This window comes from Eimeria acervulina, genomic scaffold (genome assembly GCF_000499425.1).
Source record: "Eimeria acervulina Houghton genomic scaffold, Eah_scaff97, whole genome shotgun sequence".
Classification (NCBI taxonomy): Eukaryota; Apicomplexa; class Conoidasida; order Eucoccidiorida; family Eimeriidae; genus Eimeria; species Eimeria acervulina.
The window spans coordinates 66,082-74,902 of NW_013549497.1; positions in this window are offsets into that span (position 1 = coordinate 66,082).

Sequence of the window (8,821 nt, forward strand, 5' to 3'; positions counted from 1 at the left end):
GACAAACTGCGTCAGCACGATACGTCGTAGCCTGTAAACGTCACCCTCCCTACACTTCCTGAAGGACTAAATGCAGATACACTGAGCAAAATGCGAAGATAACTGCCGAGATATCTATGTACAGCAGTGTACCTCCCTATTGGAGGACATCGAAGCGCATATGCAGAATCCCGCAGGGGCTGAATGTGAGTACTTGAGTGTTCAAAGTATTAATCCAACACCAAAATTGCCACAAGCTATTGAAGCAGTGAGGATTCTGTTGTATTCCAAACGAAACTTGCAACAATAGGGGGGACTGCAGAGTTGGCGGGAATTGGCTTTAGCGTCTGTTTGCGCCACTTATCGTCCAACATTGAGGATGAGGATGGAGCGTTGCAGCTCACAATCGAGTGGAAAAGATCTTGATCCAACTATTGCGACGGCGGCGGAGTCTTCGAGCCATTAAAGGGTACAGCATCAGGCCGATAAACAGCTCCGGAGATTTTGTACAGCTGTTTCGGAGGCACATCCAGAAGATACCGCTGCACCAAATAGCAGGCTCTTTCCGCTGACGAAAACAGGAGCCATCCTCACAGCTGCAGAAATATAGCCCTTACTGCTTTATCTGAACTCTCTCTAGAAAAACCTTGAGCGTGCATTTGTGTCACTGTGGGCGTAAACTGGCCCCATCTGTATCCCGCTCTTCTCTTTCGTGACAGCCAACTGATCTCCGAATACCCCTTTAAAAGGCTACAACCTGTTATTTTTCCTTGGCAGGATATATCCTTTTAGGCCGAAACCTTCTTAGAGACGCAACCGTTTCCTACCGACCCTACTCAGAGTAAAGCCATGCACCGCGCGAGTGAATTAGTTGCCCGGCGGGTCGTCGGCCTGGTGAGAAGTCCTTTTTATACCCAATGTCTGAAACCTCTTCCCTGGAAGCCGGCCGCCAATGCTGCTACTTGCGCCGTTAAAGCTTGGAACTTCCCAAATTGGGGTTTCTGCAAGATTCCGCTCGTGCCGCCGGAGTTACGGGAGGGCTTTTGGATTGCGTCGAGCGCTCACCATTGTTTCCCTAAAGCGTTTTATCCATTTCTCATACCCACCACGATACACGTGCAGCTTTTACATCTGCGAGGCTCGTTCGATTGTTGCTCCCCCGCTCATCTTCTGAATCCCTGATCCGGAGCATCCACCGCACCGCATGCCTAGTATTGTGGCATGGTAAACAGCGACAACCTAGTTCACCGTTCATGGTGATATGATCCAGCGATAGGTTCTGCTCACATTCTGCACCCGCATTTTTGGGGTCGGTATACCCATTTTTGCCATTGGCAAAGCATAGTCGCCGACTTGCGCTGAAGAATAGACAGGCAGCTTGCAACTACTCACTGAAGCATCACCCACCATATCCATATGGTAATTTTCACCACCTACGGGTAGGAGATCCTGATCATCAGTACCGCACCGCAGAGGCAAAGTGCTACCTTGACCATACTGTTTCGCTCACCCTGCAGCAATTAATGTGCCCGTTTGTCAGACCCGCGCTGGCTGCGGGGCAAGACGTTCCCGCTTTCGCAGGCAAGCATAACCGCTGGAATTAATATCCTTTCGGGCTTTCGGTTGCGGCTATGGTTCCGGGGAGAGGTGCTATTTACAGCCCTACTATCAAAGGGCTGCGTGCCTGCTTCTTTCCCAACAAATTTGGCTGCAGTGCATTACACGAAACAGATCTTCCCGCTCGCCGTGCCACATTTTCTTCAAGAGTCATTGCTTTGTTCGCAAAACATTAGTCTTTTTGCCCGCAGAATCCTTATGCTTTATGCAAGTTTCTTTTGTAGCAGTTTGTTTTCATAGATAGGCTTTTTATGATCTCACTTCGCCTCAATTTCTCAACTAGGCCCCCTTCCGCTGCCCAGGTGACTTCAGGCTGCCCTGCCTACTGCCATGTGCCTGATATGCAGCACTGAGATTGCATTCCGAAACCAACTGTGGGGTTCTTATGTTTCTGAATATAGCGGTCCACCGATAGTTTTTAGTCCCTAGGGCTTTTTTGTTTTGTCATGGTCAGTTCTCTTCGCCGCGTGGTGACTATACGAAAGAGCACTGCATGGCATAAACACTACAGAATCAGGATATATTGTGGGAAAGTGCTATCGCTGCGTAGATATCGGTAACACTGCAGTCCGTCCCGTCCTATATACGTTTGTGTCAGTTGCAACTGTACATTTTTGGCCTCACGCCTGGAGAGAAGCAAGGGACATCCTCTACTGTTTCTCCATGGCTCAGGCAGTTCTATCTTGAATGCCGCCACAGATGGTTCTCTTCACTCCGGGAAATATTTGCTGGTTGGAGTGCGCGCAGGCCAACAGCGCCTCAGAGCCCACCTAGTCCAGGACCCACCTTGGTGAACTTCCGCTAGTCGACGGGTGAAAAGAAGGGATTTTTGCATCAGCCCTATAGCTGTTTACCTATTTTCTGGGTAAGCGGTTCTCACGAACAGTCATGACACCCTAAACGCGGAGGGGCCCTCTATTGATCTCATCTTTTCTTTTCGACGCTGCTCTGCTTCTACCTGCTACACCAGGGAATATCGTTAACTGACGACGCCAACTGCTTTGACAATTTTTTCTAGAACCGTTCGACCTGGACTAGGATCGAATGCCGTTAGATAAAATTCTCTGGCGGTTCCTCGAGTCCCTACGCAACCTTTGGCAAGCCGCAGCAAAAGCCTGGAGCTTTTTTCATGGGTGGCGGCCTGTACTGGCTTGGGTTAGTTCGTCACAACTTCCAGTACAAGTCCACATGCGCTGTACACCCCGTTATGATTGACGTAGTTACGGTGCAGAGAGTTCTTTTCCTTCCGCAAACTAGCCAAACTTCATGTGGATAGCAGTGGCTCTACTGCTGCTTCCCTGCACTGCGGGGAGCACAATGTTCGTAAGCGTGTTCCTTTCTCGCGCGGGCAAGTGTGAGTAGCTGTAAATGCACTGCTATTGGTAGGTAGCACGTAGTTGGCGGGCAGTGCGAAATGAGGCATTTCTACTCTTTTGACCCTGGAAGAAGCGAGCGTGTGGGATTTCGGTTCTTTTGGCTCTTCCGAAGCGGCCAGAATTTGAAGACTTAAATTTATTGTGAGACCTGAGTGATCTTCGTGGAAACGGTTGCCCATATCGGACGAAGAAACTTTTAGAGCTAGCTTCAGAGCGAGGCTTGGAAAGGACGGCGCGCACCCTGCGGTAGCGGCGGAAAGAAATCAGGCCAACGGCAGTGAGGCCTTCAGCTCTGCAGGCACTGAGTGTTTGTTGCTCGAGTTTCACACAGGGGTCATCCTTGTTGCCGTCTTGGAAAACAGGCTTCGCGAAGGGGTTGTCGGCCATTTTATGCTGCTGCCTAGGTGGTAGACTTACTTGCGCTGCCCCAAATTCCTTCGAGCCCGCTGTACACCGCAATACTGCGCTGATCGACGTAGGAATCCTGGGGAACAGTGGCAGAGGAAGGAAGCGCTAACTCACATGCCACATAACAGAAGGCATAGGGCAGTTTCAGGCCAGACAACACCTCATGCGTGCACGCATAGGTCTTTCCTAAACACTACTGCTACCGTTATTTCTACGCCAAAACTATATGCCCTGTGACAGGAAGTAGGACAGTAGCGTTGGCTCAATAGTTTTTCTTGGAACTTTTCACGGTAATCCTGAGTTGCCACATGTGCTCCCTGTAGACGAGTGCTGAGCTCTGCTAGGCTCCCACCACGTTTTGCAGATGCTGGCGAACGGGAGCGCAACAGAAGTATCCAGTTTCTTCACACCCTACTATGAAGGGATGGTGCAGTGATTGAAATCGACGAGCGGCTGGTGGTAAGAGCTATGCGGAATTCAAGGCCAGGGTGCTAGGTTCAGCTCCGGCTCTTACGCCTCAACTAATGACACGCTAGAGCGTTGCTTATTCCACAGGTGAGGGGGATGTTTTGTCGAAATTTAACAGTGTTAACAATGCGAACGCCCCAAGGTGCAAGCAGTCTTGTGGGCCTTCCACGGTATATCATGGTTCCCCAGGAAAGGATGGGTTTGAGGCTGAGCTTAGTGTTCGGAAGGATGCGGCGTGACATAGCGGTTCGTATTCAATAGCGGGCAAGGTTTCTGCAAAGGGTTGAAAGCCTAGTCCAGAAACAACTGTCAAGAGTATAAGACGCCTGTGTCGGATGTCCAAGACGAATAGTGGGTGACTTGATAAGGAGGAGAACAGCATGGTAGGACTCGTGATATTAACACTCTGCATACGGATTAGCCTAGGAGGCCGATGGGTCTCCGTCGCCATAGGTGGCGCGGCGCACAAATTTGTAGGAACAGAAATTGTGAGCTCGCTTTTGCGTAGCTTTTACGATGGGGAAGCCCAGGACAGTGCAACTGTTGCGGGGGGCGTGATTCCCCTCCTGAGCCAAGGTCTCGTATCTGGCTTTATTCAACCCACACTGCGTTATACTTGGACGAGGCCAGCTTCTGGGATGAGCGTATGTTGCACGTGCAGAGCGTCAGTGGCCAACACAGTTAGGCGGGGTTGGATGCAGCTCCGCCTATCCCATTCCTTCTATCCTTGGGGTGAAACTCGGATTCAAACGCAGGCGGACGGCTGCAGTGCTCCCGGTGTACTCTCGGTGTAGCTCCGGTAGCACTGCTGTTCTTGGCGTAACGCGCGAATGGTTCTGTCGGTGACAGAGGTGGAGAAGCAATTGGGGATTAGGCATCTTGACAAAAGCTCTTGTGCCCTTCATTGAGCTTCGCGATCCCTAGGTGATGGATTCCAGTCATCCGAGCAATCGGCTTTTTGCTGTTGTGTGTGGTTTCAAAGCGCTCAAGTGTGCCCCGAACTTCCAGCTGGGTCCTCTCAAAGCATGGCATCCTTTTTTCAGGCGTCCCACCGGGTCGGCGAAATTTCAGTGGATCTGGTGAGTAAATGAGGTCTAAGCAAGCCTAATCCAGCTGTGGATTGATCGACGCGACGGAACCTTAGCACAGTACCATACCGGCGCTGGCGGTTTTAGGCGGGTGAAATACCTCGGCTTGACGCTACTTCTCATGTCTGCCGTGACAGACCAATGGTTCTGCAATGCCGTAGCGTCGTTCTCGAATTTGAGAGGTAGACCGGTTTGGTAGTGCGGAGAATAAGATAGAAGTTTCAATAGAAGACTACATTCCTAGATGAAAAAGCAACTTCCCTCCGCGGCCTTTAATTCGAAAAATGCTCGGTCAGCTACGTCATGGCAGAGGCGATCCATCTCCTAGGGACTCCATTGGACGTACATTGCCTCCGACAACGCCGGCTAAGCAGAACTTGGGCGACGGTCTGCGCGAGTGGCAGTGCTGTCAAATGCCCTGGCTATGCTTGGAATTGGAATGCGAAGCTAACAGAAGATAAAGTGCCGGAGAAAAGGGAAGACCTTAGGGAAGGAATCATTTCTGCTTGGCTTGGTTACGCTGTTTTATCCAAGCTAGGATAAGCTCTTTTCCTTTGGGGAAACATCGGCAAAAAAGGGCATCAGCGAAAATATAACCTCTATATTAAATGACATCTGACGGGTCGAGCATCTGCGGTGGAAAGTAATGGATGACGAGTATTTCGTATCATCTTATGCGCTGTAAACCGAGCGAGCCCAGGAGGCTGTTTTCTCGATGAAGAGACTAGCCGCTAGATGCAGTTCCGTCACCGGCTTTTTTCAAAAGGCCTAACGAACACTAATATCACGCGCTTTGGGCGAGGTAGCGCTTTGTGAAACTGACGGCTTTCGAGACCTTTGTGCATATTATACGCACAGGCTTAGTGAAGCCAGAAGAGCTGGGCAGCAATAGACTTTATATGCCGTGTAGTTGAAAAAGGGACAGACACAATGCTTTCCGGCAAAAGTGTCTTTCTGCATTTGGGCTCTCGTGATGCGTGCTTTTGACATTACCTTCGAGTGTTTCGCCGACGAGAATAACGAAGAAACAGCGTCTCGCTAGGAAATGATTAGTGTTTCTTCGGAAGGTAACATATGGTAATGGACCTGCTAAATAAAAAGTAAATATATGCTCAATGCAACTTTTGAGGAAAAGGTTGAGCCGGAGGAGATTGGCTTGGTACTTGTTCTAAGTGGAATGCGAGAAACGTCTCTTAGCAAATTTCGCATTCAGAGAAAGGGAACATAGTCCGGGCGTGTCGCTGCTCAAGTGGCCTTAGTTTTTCAATTCAAGGGACCCATTTACTCATTGCGCAGTACAGTGATTATATGCCAGCTCACCAGAGAAACGTCTGCGCCCATGCGGCAAACACTTCGAGAGCCATTTGACCACGTACTATGGGGCAGTGTTAAAATGGGTTTTGTATTTCTTCTCTACGTTTTTGACATAGTACTCACAGGAGCGTATTTGACAGTCTTGCTGTTCACCTCTTAGTTTGGCCAAGAGCTAGTGAAAAGCTAAAATTGCTTTTTCTTGCCATATCGCTCCTAGACAAACTATACCCTATATACAAAAGGACGGCGCAAGAGAGTATACAGCAAAAAAGTTATTGCACAGTTCATGGCAAACGTTCGTAACTGCGCTGGAAATCTGTTTCGCACATCCCGTCAGTTGGGCAACACGAGTTGTTGCTGAACTTTTTGGAGAACATCAAAACTGTTAACCGACAATCCGACAGAGCAACTCAGCGCTTTCGGTGCGCCAAGTAAAATATGGCCATTCTGTTGCTAGTCAGCCTGTTTTCGCCGGGGTTTGTCTAGATTAGTAGATTAAAAACGCGCGGATTTACCACATTGAACAATGCGCTCATCGACCATGAAAATCGATAGAACTTACCTTACTATGAAAGGTCTTAGGGTCGTCGACCATGAAAGGCGATGGAACTTACCTTGCGCGTGCTGCATGCTATGAAAGGTCTTACGGTCGTCGACCATGAAAAGCGATGGTACTCACCTTGCGCGGGCTGCATGCCATGAAAGGTCTTACTGGCGGTTTCATAAGACCTTTCATGACAGGCAGCACGCGCAAGGTAAGTTCCCTCGCTTTTCATGGTCAATGAACGCATTGTCAGAGCTTCTTTAATCTACTAATCTAGAGAAAACGCGGCTAACGCAGGCCGACGCAACAGAATGCAGAGGATTGATCAAAACCATTGTAGTGCATATTTCTACAGTAAGGCGACACGATGGATGTGGAGGAACATCAACGTTTCTAAAGCTTTTCGAGTTAACAGCGGCGCGTGCCCGCTGAGGAACGCCAGTAAAAGAAATGCAAAATGCTGCACACACGAGGTCTACCAATTCACTTCGTGGACTCATGAGATTTTCCTTGCACATTGGCGGGTGAACAGCCCGCTAGGATGCGGCTATACTACTTTATGAGCAAACCGGCAGCCATACCATGCACATGCTGCTACATGGTTACACCAGCGACGCAGCGGAGTACGAGATTCACTTCCTCTTGTGAAAAAAAAACGCTAGGACGCTTAGGTTGCTTGCTCGCCACAGCTTTTGGTATGAAAAAGTTTCTGGCTGTTTTTTGCAACTAGAGCAGATTGCTCAACAACCTCAGTGGTTCCGGAGGCATTAGCATATAGCGAAGGACAGGCAAATCCGAAATACAGCAGAACATATTTTTCGTTGCTAGTTATGCCTACGGTTGTGTGGTTGACCCATCTGAATATCAGAACACGTGCAGGAAACCATTCTAAGCCAATTCTCTGCTTGGTTTAGTAGAACACCTATTCAACGAAATTTGCTGAAGCGCTAGCATACTTAAAATAGTTCTAGGAGTCAAACAGAACATACCGCGTCAAACTATGTTGCTAGGTTGCACCGCGTTTCTCCTCTTTTTGTATGCTGTGGAGGCGCTTGCTCAGCCGCGAAGAAACATCGCGACCAACTGGGCATTCGTGTGTACTGCGCCCACGCGACATCAATATCCAATACTGCTCTTCTCTACAAAAAGGAGAAAATCATGTTTTAGAGACTAGGAGCAGTTCAGGGTGATCCGCTCGTTCTGTTGCGTGTTAGTGGCCTGAATAAAAGCGTGTTCATCAGTGGAATAAGTTTCCCATTCACCGTAGCGAAATTAGAAAGTTTCGCCGCTCTTTCGTTGCTAAACGCTTCACGCAATATTAGCAATGCTTTCACTGGGGGTCATTTCGTGTTCTTTTCACTCTTCCTCCCAAAAAGTGCTGCAGGTTGTTGCATAATTACAAACACGCGTCTTTTGCATGGTATAGAAGAAAAGTGTAAGCTGCTCGTCCATGCACTGATGAACGTCATGGTCTTGAATCATTCGGTGCAGCAAATCTGACAGCCAAGCATAATTGGTCTTACCCAACGCGCTCAAGCTCAATTTGAAAGCAAGCGCATTTTGCATAACTCTCGACTTATGCGTGCTATAAGGTCTACGCAGACGCTGACAAAAACCTTACCCGCCGGCTATAAATTCATCGGTTAGCTCTATTATGGAATCCAAATTATATTTCCCTCAGATAAGGAAATATTTTAATACAATCAACTGCATTTCTATATGCCTAATTCACCTGTTCTGTATTTACCTGCACGAGGATGACTGGGTGCGTCAAATATTTCGTCGCCCCAGGAAATGTGAGAATCTGAACGGCGCCTATCCTGGAGAGAAGGCTTCGGCGAATCTAGATTATGACAATCCACTTTTTTTATCACATTCATTGGTGATAGCGTTGGTATTGCTTTTTTATACCCGACCAGTTTTGCTGTATCCTAGGAGGACTCATAGCTTTAGTATCCTTTTGGTTTTTATCTGCCTTATCCCTATTAGCATGTTGCTACTTCCCGGCTTTCCGAGAGAGGCATGCG